The following is a 22,342-nucleotide window of genomic DNA, read 5'->3' as shown; positions in this document are numbered from 1 at the left end:
CTGTCAGTAAGGAGTGAACTTTCAAACCATAAGGAAGGTGCCCTCATTGCTACATGGCAGGAGGTTCTTGGTCATTGACTTTAGCTCTTGGGAAGAATACATTGCTCCTAATAAATGTCTAAGTTTGATAGAAAGAGATCACTAACTGTTGAATTGCTTGGCAAGTTAAACTTGAAAGTATTTGGATAGAGCCAAATGTGTGGTCCCAGGTCTAGAGACCAATATTGTAGATTGCACTTACAGGTTAGAGACAAAGGTTTGGAATAACACAACCAGTAGAAGGCATGTAGGGGAGGTGGTACTAACCGCTGTATGCAATATTAATGGGCTGTGGTGAGTATATTATGGCTAGTTTGGGATTCCTAAGACTAGTCAGAAGTAGTCTTAAGAGATCTAGAAGAGAGCTGTAAAAATTCAGGTTCTGGGAAAGTGTATCTCAGTTCAGAGATTTAAGAAGCTTGTTCTATTGAAGTGTTACTTGAGAAGTCTTGAAGATTCGTACTTCAATCCTATATGAAAAGACATTGGTGAGTACTGGAAACAGACGTGTTTGGTAACTAAGTAGTTGAGCAATTTATCTGGGAATCATTTGTTCTCTTTCATGCTCTCATATAATGTGTTTGAATCTCATGGATGGTTTTAGTAAAAGATGTGCATTGTCTTGGGGAACATGTGTGGTTCTGATGCAAGAAATATGAGAAGGTTTGTGATCATTGGATCACAAAGCAAAGATGGTAGTCATGATGTATCAGAGTGCAACAAGACAGTATAGCAGAGTATTCACATTAGATGGAAAGAATGGCCTTGTAGATAGAATGAGACCTCATCTTATGGGTCAGGAAACAAATGTATTACAGACTGCTTCGGAGGAATCCCAGTCCAGTTCTCGATGCCTTATTCCCCTCCACCGGCAGGGTATTAATATGCCCTTAGCCAAGTCAGCATACTACTGGTAACATTTTTGTCACAAATACTATGTAAAATACAATGTGTAGCAGTAACAGGAATTTAAGTGGAATCCATCCTTCTCTCAAGGCATTACCGGCTCCTTTTCTGCCAGCCAAATGCATATTCAGGCATCACGTTGCGTCTTCTTAAGCGGTAATTGTATTATTCCTTTCTCCTTTTTAGATGGTTGAGCTAAGGGTAGAATCCTTCTGAATGAATGTTGGTTTTGCAGTCCTGCCACTGAACATGTGCCTTTCCGTGAAATATGCTAATGTTTTCACAAAGTTCTATTTTTAAAAGACTGCTTTTTGCACTTTCCTTCCCAACCATATTAATATTCATGGTATTGTTTTGGTGCTTCTATGCTTAAGGTTGGCTTAGGAAGGCAGAACTATTGTATGTCTCTCTTCTCTTGATTCACCACAGCGTAGAAATTTCATTGTCTTGGAATGTTTCTTTTTCCTGCATGTTACAGTTGCTGTGCTGGGCAAATGTAATGTTTTTAATGGCTCTAAATGTGTGATAATAGCTATTTGCTTTATATTTCCCTGGATAATAGTCTGGAATTGCAAACTTCTGGAGGGCAATCTTTCCATTTTGCACCATTGTCAAATGACTTTGATTGTGGTGTCAGTGTTGTATGCAGTTGTGTTTGGCATGAACATAGTCTGAAGGGTGCAAGGAGATTGCTGATTGTGCTGTAAGAGTGAAGGAACTTACAACTGGTTGCTTTTCTCACAGACCCGAAAGCCCCACTCAGCGCTGTGCAGGTGGTCAGTGAATGCTTGCAGCAGTTGATGGTTTTTGTGCACCATCTGTGTCATGCATCCTTTCTTCTTGATTATCTTGTCTTCATTTTGATGTGTTTTGGTAGTTGCTGAAGTCAAACAAATACGGAAAAATTATGTGTGCTATTGTTACATGTTCGTAATACTCCTCTGAGAAGAATGCATGTATCTTCTGGAGAGTGGCTGAGTGAAAACTGGTGTGATGAGCCACATGTATTTTATAAAGGGGACACTAAAAAGCCACTAATGAAGTTGTGGGAAATGGACTCTTGTCTTCATAATTTCCTGAATGCTGTGATTAGCATCCCACAGAGCATTGTAAAACAGTTCATTAATCATAGTGATAAAGAAGGCTCTGGAATGTCAGCTGTATTGCTCACCTTTTTGTGGGTACAAGATCTTGTGGACAGGGGCCAGAATATTTACAAAAACAAGTACATGTGTGCTGTGATGGGCCACTGTTAGCAGCAGTATGACAACTAATGCTTTCTGGAATAAAGAATAAATGGAATAAAACTTCTTCTAGTGTAGCAATACTATTAGAATAGGTTCTTAAGTTATTTTGCTAAAAATATATTATTATCTTTGTATTTTTGTGTTACTAAACCATTTCTATTTTAAATGAACATTCATATTAATAATTCATAGAATACTTGCACTAATTTTCTCCCACTGGTTCCATTCAAACAATTCATCTAGTTTTTTTCAGTTTGGTGATCTACATGTTTTCTTATTCTTTTATAATGTTGTATCCTAGTGCTCCAGATATTCCAGGAAACTAATTTACATATACCCGGAATCTCCATTTCCCAATTAATAATTGTTGCTGTTAACTAATATGTATTTCTTGAAATGTGTTCTGATGTAAAATGATCTGTATGGTGAATCTGAATTACTAAGCTCCATTGGATGGGAAAAATTAATGTGGATATTTTTGGCAGTTATTTTGCAAAAGCTGAAAATTGAACATTCATTCTACATCAGTCCTTTGTAGTATATTTGAAATGGTATATTTCTGAAAACTATTACTATTCTGCAGCATATACTTGAAGTCAAAAGTCACTAAATCAGAAGTGTTTCACCTATCCCTAGATTTTTAAACTAGCAGCTTTAGTCCAATAGCAATATTCCAGAGAGTGTTGTTAGGATGTGACCAGTGAAAAATAATCTCTGAGTTTGGGACAATTTTACAGCAACATATATCAGAGTGGGTTAATGTTTTGATGCCTCACTAGAGCAGGGAGCATAGCTTGAAGCAAGGTCAAGAAAAAGGAGAACTTGAGCTCTGTTCCAAAAATTAGTAGAATGTAGTTCATGCATTCTAAAGGCTTCAGAGAGTAGCTTAATAACATAAGCCTTCCACCTCTCATTCTGCTTTTTTTCTTCCATATGCCTGTTTGGAGCACTGATCTTTCAGTCTTGAACTCTGCAAATCCCTTAAATTTGGCAGAACTTGAGGGTTTTTCCATTTGTCTTATATCAAAGGATTTCCTGCTTTTCATTTATTCCTTTGCATCAACTTTTTCATAATTTAGTAACTGTAGCTGTTGTAAACATGTTATCTAGAGATGGAATTGATGGCAGAGAGAATGGGATCTTTTCCTAGTGCATGCCAAATATAATGAGTAGGTTTTGTGTGATCTCCTAAAAGTCTACGGATTTTCTCCATAGACTGAGTGCAGTGAGACTCACATCTCTTTCTGTAAAGAAGAATCAGAAAAATTAATTGATAGCTTGATACAGAAAATAATCAGAACTTTGAAGCAATTCAGTACTTCCATGCATGTATGTGCTTTTTCCATGTAGTTGCTCACTAAGTCATTGCCAACTACTTCTGTTGCTATCTTGTATTTCAGCAGTATTTTAATCGGTGCCATTTCTTTAGAGATGTTAGGAGGATGTTATGTATCTATATGCACACAGAAAAGAATAGGTTTTTAAAATTTTTGATCACTGCTCTTTTTAGCAGTCATAGTATGAAGAAATGTTTTTTTCCTGTTTTCTGTTTTGTTCACACCTACAGTACTTTTTCTGAAATGTAATTTATTCTGGTACTCTGCTGAAGGATGTAACTTTATTTTGGTCTAATTCCTAGCCCTGTTATAATGAGTAATCAAGTGTTTCTTTCATCTAGTAAGATTGTTGTGTTTCTGAATTGATTATCTTTCTTCAGCTGCTAAATTTCTCAGTTCTTTTTCTCAGAGTGTTCACTGTTCTTCAAGGCAGGAAGACTGATACCATTCTTCTCCCTCTGTTCCTCTGGCTCAGTTGGTGCAGTCAAACTGTGGAAAGGGTTCTAGATTTTTTTGCCGTGTAAGCATGTTTTTATCTTTTCTCCACCTGTCATTTAATTAGACAAGATTAAGGAATGAAATATAGAAATACATATAAAAAACAGGGAAGACAAATTATTTTATAACAAGCTAACAACCAGAAAATTAATAAAATTCTGTGGGTTTTTTTAAATATCAAATACCAGAATTATTTTGGGATGATTTGTATGAACTGGTTAAAAAGTATTTGTGGGAACCTAATGTTTTTCTTTATTTATTGTCAGAATTGATTCCCATTCCCCCATTTTCTTGTTGATAAGTCTCCTCAAATATTTTAAAATAATGATCCTCATTTCTGGAAAGATCAGAACTTATGCAAAGAATGTTTTGGTGGTGTGTGATTGTAATGATTATCTAGTTTCATGCCTTTTTATTTATACCCTAACACTCAGTGTGTTTGGGCTATAATTTTTTTGGTCAAGCAGAGAAAATATGAGAGAATGGGGCAGGAGAGAAGAGTAAGCTCAACACTTTAAACATTAAAATGTCCCAAACCAACAACCAACCAAACTAACAGTAAAAAAAAAAAAAAAAAAGAAAATAAGAAAAAAAAGAAGAACCTTATGCCAAATTGTTCCAAAAGTCTGTATTGCATGTACATGGAGCAACCTTTCTCAATAGCACTGTGAAATGATAGCCCACACTGCTCCCTGTAAATGAAACTCTTTCAAAGGTTAGACCTTCATCTTAGTTGACTATACTTCTGTACAAGGATCAGATCCTGTTAATTGTATATGTAGAACTGACTTCCTTGTGTAACTGTTGCTTATATTCGTCTCAATACCAGAAAACTAGAAGGTGCTGTATTTGGTAGAACCTTATTTTACAGGAATTCCAAAGATAGCCTTTGAGGTAAAAGATCTGTAAGTTTAACTCCTGTTAAACACAACCATGAAAAGAGTTATTGGATATGTGCTCAAGGTGGTATGTTGAAGAAGAGCCAGTGCAGAGGTGACCTGATGAATAAACTATAATTAAATTGCCTGGTCTGGCTAGGCTTTTCAACAATTCCTTTTAGAAAAATGAGATTTTGGGAAGAAAAGAAAAACAGCTTCTTTGTGAATTTGTAACCCCATAAGGGAATTGAAAAAACCAGAATATATGGTTATTTTTCATAATGGGAACAGTGCAATGCAAGGTTTCATCTTGTCCTGGTCAAGGGCCTGTGCTGGGTCATGTGTACTTTATCATAAGAATAAATTGTCTGGAAAATGGAATCTCTTGAGCTTTTCTGGGTAGAAGCTATATAGGAAACTTCAGCATTATTACAACCAAATAATCTTGGCATAATGTTTTGGGTTTTTTTGTGTGCTTCTCTAATATAGATAGATAGTGAAGGAAGTTAGAAATGAGTACATACTGAGATTTGGGAAGAGGTCTTCCTCTGGTCAGGTAATGAATAAAAAAATTCTGAATGGTACTAAATGAACTTGTGTATGTAGCATTCCATGAAGATACGACTATATGATATGTGTTAGTACAGTATGTGTAGTAGTGGATCTGTTTAAAGCAAATCAGGGTAGTGTGGTTTTGTTAAAAATACCAGTGTTGAATTTTTGATCAGCTAATGCTGTCTTAGACTTTCATCTACCATCATTGCTGTAAAAAAACAAGGTATACTAGTATATTTAAAATAAATATTCCATTGCATGCGTGTTTTTAAGAAGTGTGACTTCTTGTGTAAGACTGGAATGAATAAAGATGTCTAAGCTCAACTTTGGATCTAAATTTTTTATTTTTCTCTGGAACCAGCTGTGTAAATCACAGTGAGATAAACACAGTGTATGAAATTTCTCTTCAATCAATTGTTGCATAGAGAGTTTTTCATAGGGAAATCTTATTAAATCAATGAAAAAATAATTAGATTATTTATAAGTGATGCTGTATAAAAGTAGGAAGTAGTGGGTCTTGCTATATGTCATTAGGGAACCTTTCTGTAATGATATCTATTTCTGTGAAATAATAAGTTAATGCTTACAATCATAAGTTATATGCCCATCACTCCATTTTTTTTCAAAAGAAAACAAAAATATTTTATTACATATCTGGTATTTGAAAATAAGTTTCTGAAAATTAGCTTGAATTAGCTAATAAACACATCCTGGGCTCGTACAGTGTCATGTTATTGCATGAATTTTTTAATAAGTATCTGGTTACTCTTTACTGTCTTTCCCTCAATATTGCTATCTTTAATATTGATTTGAAATGTATTTAGTAAGTAGATAGCAAAACTCATCTCGCTGTCATGTTCAGGTAGCTTTTTTTTTTTTTTTAATTAGTTTCATTTATTTAAGAAAGCTTACATCAGTTTTAACCTCCTGATAGAAGGAAACTGATGTCCATCATCACTATGCTTTGGAAAAGTGATGATTATATTGTGAAGTAGAATATCTTGCCACTAGCAAAAGACTTAATGTTCACTTGTGTTGAACAAACACTTTGGTAGTGACAGGTAAGATAGCAATGACAGAAGTAATTAGTGGTGCTGCTCTAAGGTGAAGGTAAAAAGCCCAGTATTCGTGCTTAACCTCGGTGTTATAGTTTAATGAAGGAATTTATCACTTTGTTTTGTTCTGAATCTAAAAAGGAGAAATATTACTGCAAAATTTTTGCACATCTTCTGAAAGAAATTCAATGTGAATGGTCTTTCTGCCTTACAGGCTGTTCAACTACATAAAGGGAAAGGCTAAGATTTTACTCCAAATAAATGTAGTGGGAGCTACTAATAGTCTTGAAGTCATTTATGGGGAATTAACACCTGAAAAGGTGGCTGAACAGACCATAAACCTGTTTTTCAGAGGAACCAATTATCATAACATTTTCAACCTCAGCTGATACTATTATTGCTCAGCTTCTCAAAAACTGGATCCAGTCTACAAAAGTGTTCATATTAGTATTACATTTCAAGTTGGTGTCTTTATGAAAAATCTGAAAACAGCAAATTTATATGGTCCAAGATTATTTAGGTTTAGATCAAACTTGAATTAACTGTGAGCAGAGGAGACAGAATTAACATTGCGTCTAAGATACTGTAAAGATGTTTTGATTCTCATGTCTTTGCAAACAAGATGATGTTTGCGAGTTATAGAGGTTGAGAAAAAGAAGATTGTAAAATACAGGTTTAAAATACAGGTTTAAAATTCACAATTCTTTACAGATTGTAAAATGCAGTCAGAATTTTGGTGGCTGTTTGATCCAGTCTCTATGAAAGCATATGTATATGCAGTAGGCAAAAGCTGCTGGAGAACTGGTGTATCTGAAAAGTTCAGTTGAGCATAAGGAATCCTTTCTAAAGACAGAATTCCAGAGCTTGTTGTGTTGGTACTATTGTGTAGTGATGGATGAAATGCAGGGAAAAAATCAGTTACCACTTCATCAGTGTTATTTGTCTAATTTTCGGTTCGTGTTTCTCCATATACTACACATCTGGGATATTTGAATAGCAAACATAAAGAATTTTTATAATTTAAAACATATAGTGTTCCCTGAACTTTGAAAACAAGTTTTAGTATTATCTAAATCTACTGGTTTTTTCCCTCTGTCTGACTTGGAATGTAATGCTTTATGTTTACGTATATTTTAAATGAAGCCTCTGGGTTTTGATGTTTTGGCAATCTCATTCTGTTCCTTTATATAGTGTGATTAGAAAATAGGTCAGGCGCTATTGTGCTGAGAATGCAGTGGGTTTTTTCCCCTCCAATAAGTGTACTTAGTAAATAGTTAATTTATTTGACATCACTTACAGAAATGCATGTAAATTAAAAAAGGAAAAATGAATAGTTTTCCTCCAAATTGATGATTGGATATTGTTCTGAAAAGATTAGAAATAATTCAGACCACTTTTGGACAATGAAAATGTGTGAAATCACATAGGTAGTATGGGGTTCTGTTTTGTTTCTGAGAATTCTCCTGTATTGGTTGCAGCTGACACTTTGGGTATGTATGGATGCTTCTGTGAATGCTGGTTGCAGGATCAGGATCTAAGTTAGGGGTGCAAAGCAGGAACAGTAAGTCTGTTGAATACAGGAGGACTTAATTATACCAGCAGCAGCACATGACGCCCTGTGAGTGCTTTTGTTTATTACAGTATTTTGAAAAGTGCAGTCTGCCTGTGTTTTAAGTAGTACATATACAGATGAAATGTTGTGATTCCTAAATTAAAACATGAACTCAAAGTGTTCACATGCACAGATTTCATTAGGATATAAAAATCACATACAATTAAAAAATTTCTTTGATCTTGTTTTCCTAATAGACTGCTTTCTTGGAGCCTTTAACTGTGCTTGTCCTAATAATGCTCTGTTAGGTCATAGAAGAACATAGGAATTACTACATTTACAAAACTTACTATTGGGATTTCTAATCAATTTGTTATGATGCATAGAAAGCTCTCTGATTAGATCAAAGGTACAGTCAAAATGTAATAGGTTTGTTTCCTCTAAGCTCCAATACTGATTGTTTTATAAACTACAGGTAAAAGTTATGTTTCGTGCTTTAGTTTACCATCCAAATGTCTTTCATTACATTTCTTTTGTAGAAATGCTTGTGTTGTGTGATATCTCATCTTCATTTTCACACGACTGGTCACACATTGTGACTTCTTTCTTTTTATGGTTTACTGCTGCTTTTCATAAAAAGAACAGTGTGAGAGAAAGCAGTCTTAAAATTTATTTTTTCTATTATGTATTTAATCTGTATTAACATTGACATGGTAAGGCTTAGTTCTGAAAAAGTTGTCCCTAAATTCTCCAGCAGTATGGGTTTGTTGTGTATCTGCAGAATTCAGCTCTTGTTACCTACTTCCAAATGCATATACATGCACTATATCATTCCAGCCAGCTCCCAAATAATTGCTTTTGAGATTCTTGCAGTAAATATATTCTCCCTAACTCTGGTGCTTCAGAAGTTCAAGTTCATTATATTAGGTGTCTTGAAGACTGTTAAGAACTGTATCAAAGCTCTATCAGAATGGGCTGAGTTCTGTGGCAGTGTTTATTTGCTGTATTTTGTTGCAATTTTCTTCACTTTTTTTCTTCACTTACTGAATAGATTTTCGGCAATGACCATGCCTACATAAGATCCAGTCAGAAAGAGTCAGTTTTAAAATTAATGTGATCTGAGCTTTTATCTGAAAAGGCTCCCTGTCTTACTCAAATGTCAGTAGCAGTTATCTGTAGAAGTGGAAGCAAGCAGCCATGACCCTTCTAGCTTACTTTCTGAGCTTCCAGGTCTTGGGTTGTTCTAAGACAGATGCAGTATAGCATCCGTGGATGGATTTTTGTAGAAAGAATATCTAAGTCTGCTTTCTTTAACATACCAAATTTTTTAAACTCGAACATTTTAATTGCAGTGAATTTCACAATCTAGTAGCACCTTCTGAAAATCCCAATACTCTACATCATCCAGGTCTCCCTAATTCCATGCTAATTTAGTTTATAGAACTTAATCACCTTCTGAGGCATGACTTCCCTCACAATGTTCTTTATTTCCCAGTATCTGGTGTTAACTGATGTGCCTACTATTTCTGATGTGTATTGTAGTTTCTTAGCTGCAAGAATTCTTCTGTCGTCTTCTTTGTGACTAAAGATTTCAATGTAGGGATCAATTTAAGTTCCTTCTAGTAATTGCTAATGCATTTCCTGCTGTGGTCTTGTATTTAATGTGCTGTAATAATCAACTGTGGCATCATTTGCCGTTGTGGAATCTATGTCAAGTCTTCCAGTTCCATTGTGCTTTTCAAAATGTTTGATATAGTTTTTATGCATGTAAGAACTGGATTCTCAAAACTTCTGTAGGCTGCCAGTTTAGTACCTTCCAATTAAGCTTCATCATCACCTCTCTGCTTGGTTTATGTGTGTCATAGGGAGCAAAAACTTGATCATTAATATTTTATAAAACAGCTGAAACTGTACTCCAAAGACTTCTTTTCTGCAACTTCTGGTGGTGTTACTGGAAGTGATAGTGGACTTGAAGTCACCAGCTTCCCAGCATTTTCTGAAAGACCATCTAGTTTTCTTATAAAATTCTGTCTTTATACTCAGCAGTCATTTCACCACAGAGCATTCACTAGCCTTAAACAGCTTATTATCTTTTACAGATGATATTTAATACCTTGCTGTATAACCTGCCCCCTATCCTTTAGAATCCCTGTTAGTCTCCACATAAGAATGATGTTGGTATCATCTACTTACGGGACCATTTCTTTCTCAAAATTTTCTTGAGGCTCCCTTGACGTGGGAGCCTCAGAGTGTATTAAAAGTATTAAGAAATTTGTTCGGTGTACTATGTGTAGATGCAGCACTTTGGGACATGGTTTGGTGGTAGACTTGGCAGTGCTGGGTTAATGGTTGGACTACATGATCTTAGAGGTCTTTTCCAAACTAAAAACTTACATGATTGTACCAGTCTACTTGTGTCTCTAGGATATTTTGGTTTTAGCAAAACCAACTTCAAAAAACAGCGTTTCACTTCTTAACTTCCTCACTTACCTACCTCAACGTAGGTGATCATGTACAATACATCATGATGGGGTAGCCCCTGCCCTCCAATCTTCTGCTGCCATTTGTTATAATCATAATTTGCAATTTTTCAAGTTGGGTAGCAGACTGATTTTGTTGTTTCATTGCTGCTTTTTGATTTTGTGAATAACTTAATGGTTAGAGATGTAGATCCTTCAGATCCTGTAGATCCCTTCCTTGTGGAACTGAGCTCTAAATGCAATCCAGACTCTCCTTTAAATTACTAGGAGATTCTGCCCTGAGAGTTTGCTAAAGCAGGGTTGCTTGCTTTAAAAGAATACAAAGATTTATAACCAAAGACTTACTACCTGTGTTTGGGCCTTGGCCAGACTCTTGGGTAAAAAACAGTCACACACAGAGTGTGTGACTATAGCAGGAGGTAGCTCAGAACCATGGAGAGCTCTTTTAAATTCCAGTATGGGGAATATAATGGGCATTCTTGATTTTTTTTTTTTTTTTAAAATATGGTTGCTAAAATTAACCTGAGCTATTCAGAAATAAAGGAAGTTGAAGGGCGAGAGAAAGCCTACACTGAAAGTAGGAACAAGAATGTAATACTTGTATTAAAAGAGTAGGTGGAAAAAGTCTTAACTTGCAAGGAATTGTGAGGTACTACTGGGGAACAGCTAAACATAGGAGCTGCTGGCCACGGTAGTCACACCCTTATTATAATGTGTTGACCACAAAGGAAAATACTGTTTTTCTCACAAATAATGAGTTTATACACAATTATTCTATGAAGTGAATGGCTTTCTATGTGGCTATGTAGGTTTGCCTAGGAAACAGTAAGAATAACACGATTGTAGGTTTTTCCTACAAGTGCTTGACTTCCAAATTGATTTGAAAGATGATTTAAAATCCGATTTGGTTTTACTTATTATCAGTCTGAAATGCTTGAATGGGATTTCACTAGAATTACCTTTGAGAATATATGCAAATTTAGCTTTTAAGTCTTTTGTTACTGTACTAATATTAATATTGCTTAAATAATTATTTTATATGGAAAATGAATTAAAAATCTTATTTTTAGAATGTTTAGCCTATAAAATAAAATACTATTTTGTAAAAAGCATCAAGCTTTCTTTAATTTCTATAGAAAAAGTTACATATATCCAGGCACACAGATGAAAAATCCCATCTTACATATAAAAGAAAATAGCTCACTCGTTAAGGCTAGTAGTTTCTAACACTCACGATGGCTTGACAGCAAATTTATGTATTAGTGTTATAAATAAAAATGGGAATTCTGATTAGCAGTGTAAACTTAATACTTGACATAAAAAGAGCTAAGCAGGAAGCTAACACTTTCAAAGGTGTTTTAAACTCAGTAAGTTTTAAACTCACCTGTCATTTTGCCTTAATAATGTGTCACACCAATTTTAGAGAGGAAAAGGCATTGGCAGCATTATGTGAGGTTTGGACTTGCAACTTCACAGCTCTGTTTTATTCATAGCCTTACCATTGTACAAAGTGCTTTCAGTTTTTCAGTTCCTTCAGTTTTAAATAAATGAATAGATCTTAGATCAGTGGTACACTTGAGCCATGGTGATGGTGAAGATCACATGCAGGAAGCAATCAACTTTTGGTGGCATGGAGCTCTACTAAAGCTGTAAGCCAGTGTAAATTAGACAGCGTGAACCTATATGCTAATGCAAATAAATTGCTTCCCATACTTGAATTAGCTCATTAGGTGCCTTTTTTGGTGCTTTTTAGTGTATAAAATTCTCTATCCCAAAAAAAAAAGAAAATTGGAATGCCAAGGGAAATTTTCACAGGCTAAGGTCTGCCTATTGTGGCATAGTGGAATTAAAGTTAAAGCAGATACTTCTTTATCAAATGACAATATTACTATTTGCAATCCCCAGTAAAATTTGTCTTGCTCTAATAAACACAAACATGGTTCAATTTAAACTAGAAAATGGTGATACAAAGCAAGTGTGATTATTTAGATAATGATCCCATTCGACATTCTTTTCCCTGATGTGGCCCACTCAAAACTGTATTCTGACATTTCTGTTTCCAAGTCTGCCATGTGTAAGAAGAAAGGCTTTTAGCTCAGTTTTGTGACTCTTTTTTTACCGTATAACCTTCACTATGCTTTGATTTTGCAAAACCTCCTGGTTGCGAATATCACTTTAGTTTCCTTACGGCTGCCAAGTGTCATGCATTTTTGCATAACTATTACAAACTCAGCAGCTCTCTCATCTGCCTGTTTTTCATCTTGATTTATAAACATCCAGCTGAGTTGTGAACAGACTGATGTTAAGTTTCCTGGTTATTAGATTTTTGCATGTTGCTTTGATGCCAGCCTAAAGAGGAAAGATCTTACCTCTGATCTTGCTTCTGATGTTTGCAACCATTAAGGAATGACATGGGGAAGCAAGTGGAAAAGAAAATTTAGTGGAGTGCTTCAGCAGAAACAAAAATGGAAAAGTCAAATATTACCTTAAGGTTGTCCATTCTTTTTTTTTTCTCCCTCTCTGCTCCTTTCCCAAGGTATCCAGATTATTCTACCGATAGGGAGCTGCACTTTCTCCCAGGAAGTGGCAGCTGTACTTTGGTCCCAGATGAGCACTGAAACAGAAGGCAAACATTCTATTAAGTTCTGTTAAGAAAAGGATGTGCCGTTTCTGTTTGCTAACTTTCATGTGACTTATGCAGGGCAGAAAGCCCAATTCTGTTCAGCTTCTTGATTCAACGGCTGGGTATTTTTGAAAGCATTTTAGGTGCTTCAATTAAAAGGGAATGAGCAACCGAGAATCTGTTGCTTAATGAAATCATCTGTTTCAGTGGCTGATTCCTTTATGTGTTTTGCACTTACATGTTTAGGAATGACTTTCTCCTACCTTGTGAGCCAAATTTATCCAGGTGGAACTCCTAATCCCCAGATTTTATTATGTGTTTATTTGCGTGTGTAAGAAACAATTTCAATGTCACAAATTCTTTCTTTTTTTAACACATAAGTTATGTCCTTCTAACTTTCATAGTCTGTTCTTTTACTTCATTGCTTCCAAAGATTCTCCCTCTTCCTGGTTTTTTTTTTTTTTGGAATGAGGTTTCTGCAAGGACTATCAGTAGATTATTAACATACTACGGTGGAGGAAGATCATGCTTGATGATAGAGTTGAGGTTTTTTAGAGTTGAATTTTTATTATTCATTGACTGTGGTTGTACTAGAATAGGGTTGTATGGAGTCAATACAGTAAGTAAACAAGAAAAAATAAACCTTTTCTATCATGTGATTGTCCTGTTCATTTTCTAAGGTAATTTTTATCTTACAAAGACATTTCATTAGTTCATATCAGACAAAGGTAACATCTCACTTCACTGTGTTTCTGGTTAATGTATTATCTTAGTAGTTAAAAAGCACTGTAAAAGTGAAGACTGCTTTATCCATTCATATATATAATTTCCTTCGAGGAGTGCATTGTTTCTGCAGTTGACTCTCTTACCTTTCTAAAAGAAGAATCACCAATAAGTTTTTGTCTGTTTGACAGAGAATCTTGTATATATTTGACAAGTAAGCTGCTCTTTTTCTTTCAAGGCACAGTTCCCTCTTTTGTTCAAAATTACATCGATTGTAAATAAAAAAAGAGAAATTACTGTATCTTTTTGGAAGCTTTCAAATGTAATATGTTACAAGAATTATGAGCACTCATTTATTACTGTATCTAATAAGGAGTGCTTATTATTTTCAGACTGTATTTGTTACTGTTGATGCACTCTTGATTCTTTTATCTAGTTTAGAAAAGTTACTACTTCTGATTAGATTCTTAACTCCTGTTAAGCTCTTTCAAGGTCAGTGTTCTATGTATATCTTTAGCTTAAAAGCTCCCAAGTTCTGTGGGTGTGGACTTCTCTGAACCACTGCTGTTGTGATAACTGAACCTGTAGGTGTTCGTATAGCATAATTTTGAGAATGTTTGGTCTCTGATACTAAAAGTACCAAAATTGGTGTTTGGATTATTTGTTTTTTATCTCTGACCAGAAGCTATGTAGTTGAAGTAGGATTAGTGCTAGTACTTAACTCCATTGTTGTGGGTGTGTGTGTGTTTCGGGTTTTTTTTCTTCCAGTAGAAATATATTTAGTGACTACAGGGGCATAGGACCCTGAGCTGGCCGTGATTTTTATGTGGTTCACCATAGGCGTTCTCCGTGTAATTAGCTCCTCAAAGGAAACCAAATGTTTTTTAATTGAAGAAGTGCCAAGTTTTATTAGAATAACAGTTAGGATAATTAACACTTTAAGTATTGCAAACTCAGTGAATAGAGAAGAAAGAAGAAAAAGGAAAAAATCTTAAAAGGTTTTCTCTGCCCACATTGTCATTGTGAGTGTGCTGTTGCTTCTACTTGGTTGCAGTTAATTCATTGACTTTAAGCCTTGAACTGTGCAGTGCCCTCTGATCTGCTGGAAGTTTTTCCTGTAGTGTCTAAGATCAGTCTGCTTCCTGCTGCAATTTCTTTACTGGGTAGCAAGCTCCTGTAATGGAATTTCTTGACTGTCATACTGCATAGTTTCTTTAGTCTCCTGGACCTGAGCGTAGTCAGGGTATCTCCAAGGAGTGCACATTGTCTCTCTTTCTCTGGGAGGCCCTGCCTGACCTGATCATCTTAGAAAAGCATGAGAATGATAGTGGAGAAGCAAGTAGAATGCCTTCTGCCTCCCTAATACTGTCTGTCAAAAAAATGGAGGACTCATTTGATGAAACACTCACCACGAGCTGGCAGTGTGTGCTCATAGCCCAGAAAGCCAACCCAGTCCTGGGCTGTGCCAACAGCAGCCGTGCAAAGGAGGTGATTCTCCCCCTCTGCTCCTGTGAGATCCCACCTGGACTGCTGCTTCCAGTTCTGATGTCATCAGCATCTGAAGAAATTTGTTGTGAGAGATAAACTATATTTTTAAGTTAAGAAGTTATGAAGAGAGCTTATGTTTCTTTGGAAGACACCAGGAATTTCCTTGAAATTTTGGAGTTGTATTCTTTTGCTATGGAATACTTCTGAAGAGCTGTTCAACTTACTTTTATTTTGTTTTCTCCAAAGCTCCAGATCTGTGATTTTTCCCGTGATTATTCTAGTGACTTTTAATATTTTGATTGAAAGAAAAATCTTTCCAAGGTTTCCTTAACATAGTCATGATTTTTATAAATGATAAAAAGATATACATGGTAAAAGATATGAAAGAATATACATGAATACTCTTCTATTAATTTTATTAAAATTAAGGTTAAATATTCTATCTTTGATTTTATTTCTTTTTTTCCATTTCAGAATTTTGCCTGGTATTTGGAACAGGGACTGATGCTTAGAGATGGGGAAACAATTATTTGACAAAACTGCTAAATGGCTGAACTGCTTTAATTGATTATGCAGATTTATATCTTGCATTCAACATGTATAACATCTTTCAGCTGCAAATTTGATGGTATCAGTAAATATTAATGAATCAACTTCAAACATAATTTTGAAGTTGGCAAATATTAACAAGGGAAATTGAGGCCTTGTGAGACTGACTTGTAAAATTTACTCATTAAATCAATACAGAGCCTAAAATATTCTTTAATTTAATTCTTTGGTTGCTAGATCACATTGTATCTCATCTATATATAATGAAAGATGGTAGTTAAAAATATTTTGATTGAATGATTGATCTTTGTGGATAATCCATGATTAGCTAAGTTACAAATAGAAAATGAGGTATTTTAAACTGTAAGATTCTTTCTCACTGTTACGATAAAGAGTAAATCAAAAGGAAGTTGTTCTTACAGAATGTGAAATTAAAGGGACTTTCTTGTTTTCTTTCAAACAGTTACTAATTTCACTGACTGCTGGAATAGTGGAATTACATTTTAACCTCCAACCTCCATGATGCAGTTGTGTTTATGTCCTGCTGTCAGAGAGAGGGTAAGCTGTTCTTCGTATGTGTTATGAAGTTAAGATTTTTTAAAATGTACTGCTATTTATGTGACAGATAAAATACATTGTACGTTTACATGTTATGCATTTTAGAATAATTTGTTTTAAACACCAAAAGCTGTAAAAGTTATTTCATGAAATCACATCATAGTTGGATTTGGAAAGTTTCTTTGGGGATCTTCTAGTCCAACACCACTGATCACAGTTGGGTTGATTGGAGTGCGTTGCTCGGGTCTTTGCCGAGCCTCCAGGGATGGAGACTTCACTGACACTTTTTGCTGCACTTTCACCAGTATGACCATGTGATGTACTAAATGCAAGGAATTTAACTCAATGCAGCATGTTGTATAAAATCAGCTGTCATGGGAACTATTAATAATGAGCTATTTATTTGATCATGAAAACAAATAACTAGCAATTGTCTTGCAGTTTTTTTTTCCTAGATATTCTGAATCAATCTTTTCTCCTTTCTACTTTATCAAAAATTTTGAATCAAACATTTATATTTGTTATAACCACTCTATTTTTTTTTTTTTTTTTGAGGAATCATTTCCATTAACATCTGATTGATTGATGTGAAACTTCCTAAGTATGGGGGTTTTGGTTTTATGGTTTTTTTTTTGTTTGTTTGTTTGTTTTGGCTTCATTTTTGTTTTGTTTTTTTTCTTAATGGAGGATATTTGGACTCGCAGAGGATAAAAATCCAGAAATTACCTGGGTAATTTGTACCATTTCGAACATCAAGGAGATAATGTAAAGGAATATAGTAAAATAGAAAGTAATATTAGAAATTCTTTGGGGTTGAAAGTCCTAAGACCTTGTTCAGTGCTACAGAATTGATTATTCTTGATAACAAGTCAGGTATTTGTGGTAGTTACGGATCACTGATGGAGGAGGAGGCTTGTAGGAAATAATTGCATACATTCCTTAATTACTTTCCTACATGATTCTGATTGAACTTAGGCTTGTCAGTGGAATTGCACTTACTATTCTCTCAGCTTCAGTTTTTCTGCCACACACCGCCTTAAGAGCTTTAGAAAAGCAGTAGCCACCTTGGTTTGGTGATTTGTGTCTTCACTGATAATCAGTCATTTTGGGGAATTTAGTGCTGCTGCTTGTGTTGCAAATGCAGCAACTCTTGAGCTGTTGATCAGCTCTCAGTTTGTATTCTCCATGTACTCACCTTGTTGAATTTTTTTGGTTGCATCAGTAAATATTGACTTCCTAAAAGAAGAACACATTTGGCACAAGATTGCTAATTGGTCATTCTGAATATTTGTCTATTCATTCCTCTGCCTTCCATTCTGAGGGTGTTTTCATTCAAAATTTTTTGCAAAGGTGTTTTCAGGTGTGAAATGTTACATGGTTAAATTGAAAATAGTCTCTATGTTGCTCAGGTGAGCATTTTACATCAAATACACACTATAAGCTTCAAAATGATACCAGAATCTTCCCCTACATTCCCCTACTTTGAATGTTTTGTCTGTATTATAGTATGTATTCTGCTGAAGCTTCTAAATGAATCTTAAGATGACTTCTCAAGCTGATAATCTTGCTTTTAGGCTCGAGGTTTTAATTCCTCAAGTCCGAGCAATTTACCATCTTCGTAATCTCACTAAGCCTGAAAAATCATCAAGCTTCCACACTTGGTGACAAAACCTCTTTAGCAAAATTTCAGGAAGTGCAAATCACATTGTATCTTTGTCCAAATCTTGTTCTGGTTGGTTAAGATTTTGTTTTCTAACCAAATGAAATGAGGGGGCCTGTAGCTTTTGCACAGTTAACGAAGTCCCTCAGTACCATCTCTTCCTGCCAGGGAGTTTTCTGTGATAAAGATACAAAATTAGAGTGTTTGAAGGCTTCAGCATTTAATTAGTTTCCACTTGGAATGAAATTGAAAAGGGTGGTGATTTCTGTTAAGAAAATGTTTAGTTTGAGAATAATCTGCAGATTGTATCAGATGAGTAGACTGTATTTATTAATGTAAAATTATAAGGGAGTGTATGAAGAGAATATCACGCAAATTGCTCAGAGCAGTCTGTACAGGTATAAAATTAGACTTTTGCAGAAAGAAACAGTAGTAAAGAGGGAGTTGTGGATGTATGATTAAATAGTGAACAGGTCTAATGATTATGTCTACTTATGGCCCCTGATACATGTGAATAAAAGTTAAGAAGAAAAAAGAAGTAAATTTCTACAATAATTAAGTATGTATGGAATACTACAAATTTTATGTCCTTGTTCCAGAAAAAAGAGGGAGTGGATAGTTTTTATGGGTAGAAAAAATGTAACTAAAACAGTGAGCTTGACTAAGAAATGGAATGAACTTTATTTTGGATACTTTTAGAACACAAACATTAATACATGCTCTGTGAATGGATTTCTGTTCTCTGGTTGAAGAAAACAGTAGATACAATTTGTATGTTAATAAAGGTAATTAAAAAGTTATAGATGAATGAAATGCTTTCCAAATTGTTTGCAGTCACTATTTGAAAAATGTTTGCATCTAAATGGGAAAAAGTCTCTTGGGATTAATAAATATGAATGCTAGAACTAGAAATAATTACCAGTCATGGCTTGATCACAATAGTGTGCAAAGCATGGCGACAAATTTCAAAGAAATGAGAGTTAACAAAGTAGAGGTAGATAAAAATAGGAAAATAGATAAATGCAACATAGATTTGTCATCAACAATTTTTTGATCTGTACTATTCTGGGTTTACTTGGTAACTGTTTCAATGAGGTAAAATTCCCAATGAAACATAGTTTGGGAGAGAATGTGTATGAATTCCTGTCAGCATTTCTTGGCACATAGAAAGTTCTATATTGAGTGAGAGAAAATGTGGATGAAAAGTAGAATCATTTGTTGGAAAAGGAAGTAGCTGAAGGGATGAAGTGACAGGGACTTGTGCTGCAAGGAAGAGTATTAGCCTGGAGGAGAGGCCCTATTAGTGCAGTGGATTACATCTGTTACTCATCTTGGATGTTTTCAGTAGTGACAATGTCATGAAAATATAATAGTTTATAATGAAATTTAGGTCACAAAATAGAAGAGTGTTCTGATGGGGTAAGAAAAATGTACAAGAATTTTTTACTCAGGACACCGGAGTGATAGAATGGGATAAAGCGTAATAGTACAAAGTTAAAAGTATGAAAAAGAAGAATTTCTGTATATAAGACAGGAGCTTGTAAATCTGAAGAGAGATAGACGCAGAAAGATTTGAATGTATTATGTCCTTGTAAAATGGTTGCTGACTGCCAGAGTAATGTGGCCATGAAAAGAGAAATCCTGTTTTGGGATACATCACAGTAGGCAGGTCCAAGAGAGAAAAGCAGGTATTTGGCTCGTACGAGACACCAGTAACGCCTTGTGTTACATGCAGAATTCTGATTCAATTACTGTGTAAGTCCTCATAAAGAATGCATTGCCTACACCGTGAATAATGTTTGTAAGGTTTGCTTATTTTTATCAAACGCTACAGAGGCATTTACTTGTTACTTTTGTCCTTTGATCCTTAGTTTTATTTTAGTATCCTAAAAGGATTATTTCCTTAGGCTCTAATCCTTTGTCAGAGGCTGTGCCATCACGTTATTGTTAAATAAGAACTGGGATCAGAAAGTTGGTTTTAATTTTCATTTTTATGAGAGCACAACAGGCTAACATTACTTAGAGTAGAATGCTTTCCTAAGAAGATAATTTTTGTCAGTGAAATCTTAAAAATACTAACTTCAATAAGTTTACTTGTAAGGGAAACTAATAATGTTGTGAGGGTTCAATCTAAGTTATATGTACGGTGTAACGTGCTTTTCACGTGTGTTTCACATTTAGTGATAATTCATTGTGATAGCTCTTAAGAGTGGAATGGATTTCATGTTTCATACATTGTGCAATTGTAGGGGATGTACATGCCTTAAATATACTGCTGTATATGTTAACTATAGTAATGTATTTTACTTTGTGAGTAATTTTCTTCTTTTCAGCTTACATAAGGTACACTTTTTTTGAGTGAATCTAGGCCAGTAGGTGGTTCAGCCAAAAGTAGACTTGCTTAGTTTGCTTTGAATTTAATCTAAAATAACTTGAAACTATACATTGCCAAGAAAAATCATAATGCTATTCTGGGGCCATAATTCTGTAGGAAGCAAAAATACACATGTAGAAAATACACACTGCATCACTGAATTTGCTATGGAAAGCATGTTCGAAATAGTACATTAAAAGGGACCTTATTTAAGTCATGGAAAATGTCCTTCCATTTAAAATTATATAGTATTGGGCTATTCAGTTTTCTAATTCTTAAGTACCTTTTAAATCTTTAAAATAATGGGAAGGCTTCATTGGGAGCAAGATGAGGAAAGGTAGTATGTATTTATTTTTGATTAGTCATTTTTGCTATAGCAAAATAACTTTGACATGGATGCACATTATTTCTCATTAAGATATTGGTGCTACTCTTCAGTCTCTTTTTTCACTTGACATTTTAATCAAGTCTCTTTAGTGTTTCACGTAGTCATTTTCATTTAGTCATTCAGTGCATTCCATTGCATTGAAGCAATGCTGGTTTTTAACCAAATTTTTCCTGTTAATTTGGCAACAAAACATTTTCACATTCTTACAATCAGTTGTGGCGTACATGTGTAGTATGCACAATTTGATTTCCCAACCAAGGCTTGAAGCTGATCCTTATTTTTAGGTAAATATTCTGTCTGTTCCTTGTGGAGTTCCAACTCCCCTGCTGTGAGCAAGGGTGCCACTCACTAGATCAGGTTGCTCAAAGTTCTATTCAGCCTGGCTTTGAACTCTTCCAGGGATGGGGCATCCAGAGATACTGGATGCCCCATCCCTGGAATGTCAAATACTTTGACAAAATGTCAAATATGTTGACATTTTCTATTCCCAGAACAGTATGAAATAAAAGAATTAATGTGTAAGCCACATTACAGTACAAAGTTGGTAGTTAAGTGTTGCTAGCACTCACATATAATTAGATACACCACATTTGAGATACAGGCTTTTTAATGTTTTTTCAGAATGTTCTCCCTATTTATTCAGCTAGTTTGGCATCTTTATTTTATATTTAACTCTACTGTGACCTAACTTATGAAAAGAACAATGGCATCTTCAGAGATTGATAGAAATCAGACAAAACCTGTGAGGACTTGGTTGCATTTAGCCTAATGCTAAACTGATATTTCATAGAATTACTGATCACAGCTAAATCCCATTCCTAATGGGCCTCCAAGGTCATCTGTACACAACTCTACCCACTGATAAACTGATTTTTTTCCCATTTTTGATTTTTTCCTTATTAGGCATCTTGATTACCTCCAGTTTATTGCTATGAGACTTTTTCACCTCATGTTTCACCTTGTTTTCCAAACACTTATATGTCAAGCTGTATGAAGTCTGCCAGTGGGTGCAGAGAGGTCCCTGATCACTCTTTCCACTTTAGCTGATTGCCTAGTCTTACTGTGTGTTTCTGCTTGTCTAGTGGGGTGGGGACTCACATGATGATCTTTCTTCTTCCATGCAGCTTAGGTTTTTCGGAACATTTTGGGGACCTTGTTGAATGCCATTTGAAAATCCACACTGACTAAATCAATTACATAATGATTAGAACTGGTTCTGTCTTGCCTGTTTGTTTACATCTTCAAAAGAACTTTAATAAATTCATAGCCACTATTTGTCGTTCTAAAAGCGATGTTAGTACTTTTTTACTTTGATTACTTTCATCCTTATGTTTGCAGATTTATTTAATCTAATTATTTCTGCCAGTTTGGCTGACATGAATGGTTTTTTTTCCTGGCCTGTAATTGCAGGATTCCCTGCTGTAGCCCTTAC

The 22,342-nt window shown here is 35.0% G+C and overlaps 1 protein-coding gene across 4 annotated transcripts in view; it reads left to right on the top strand.

Annotated features, from left to right (window-relative positions):
- FUT8 (fucosyltransferase 8) overlaps nt 1–22,342 on the top strand; it is a 101,127-nt gene that overhangs the window by 26,849 nt on the left and 51,936 nt on the right. For all 4 annotated transcript variants that reach the window (XM_082283427.1, XM_082283429.1, XM_082283426.1 and 1 more), the window contains one exon: nt 16,394–16,488. The gene's annotated coding sequence lies outside the window, so the exon portion shown is untranslated. The remainder of the gene's footprint in view (nt 1–16,393; nt 16,489–22,342) is intronic.

Source organism: Coloeus monedula, assembly GCF_965178545.1.
Source record: "Coloeus monedula genome assembly, chromosome: 6".
Lineage (NCBI taxonomy): Eukaryota > Metazoa > Chordata > Aves > Passeriformes > Corvidae > Coloeus > Coloeus monedula.
Note: the sequence above shows the minus strand (reverse complement) of the source record. Positions and strands in the feature narration are given on the sequence as shown.